Consider the following 784-nt stretch of genomic DNA (forward strand, 5'->3'; position numbering starts at 1 on the left):
CGGCGCGCGGGCGGCTCCCCGCSGACAGGGCTCGCGCGCGGGCCCGGGGAAATGCCCGCCGAGACAGCGCTCGGGACATCGGGATCCTTTCTTTCCAGGTGATGGAGATCGTTATTAGCGTTTTCCGCCCTCTKCCAAAAAGTGCGCCCTAACGCCTTTGTCAGCATGCTGAAATATTCCTACCTTRTTATTTGAGTACAATTAGAGCGACGTGGATGTGATTTTGCTGCTTTAATTAGGCCTCTAGCGCTGAGTTTTGAGTGCTTTAGCTTTTCCTGTTAATAAGTTCTGGCCTAATTAATAACAGCTAAATGTGCTGCCTTTCTTCAGAAACAAATAAGGAAGCTTTTCATCATGCTGCACAACCATATCCATAGGGCACAGTGCAAACGTAGGATGTTTTAAAAACCAGGATAAGCACACGGGGGTGCTGGCCGTCCCCCCTTAACGGAGGAGGGAGGCCTTGGTACCCCGTGCTGCAGCTCCCGCTCCCCTGGCACTGAGGAAGAGCCTCTCCTGGGTAACTGCTGCGGCTGCTGCGTGTCCTGCACCCTGCTTCCTGACTGAGGAGGTTCCTGCCCCGGAGGTCACGGCTGCAGCTGAAGGCTCAGGCAGGTACTTAGTGCATTGGTGATCTGCCAAAATATAGTGCATGTTGTGCAGTGCAGGAGTAGCGTATTTCAATAGTAAATACATGTTTTGTTATATATCGCTTTGTTTTTTTTAGGAAACGTGTTTATTATTATAAAATAGCCTTTAAAAATAGCCTTTTTTGTGGTAGGAT

The sequence above is a fragment of the Nothoprocta perdicaria genome, unplaced genomic scaffold, assembly GCF_003342845.1.
Source record: "Nothoprocta perdicaria isolate Ctin4 unplaced genomic scaffold, notPer1 scaffold_426, whole genome shotgun sequence".
In the NCBI taxonomy this organism is placed as follows: domain Eukaryota; kingdom Metazoa; phylum Chordata; class Aves; order Tinamiformes; family Tinamidae; genus Nothoprocta; species Nothoprocta perdicaria.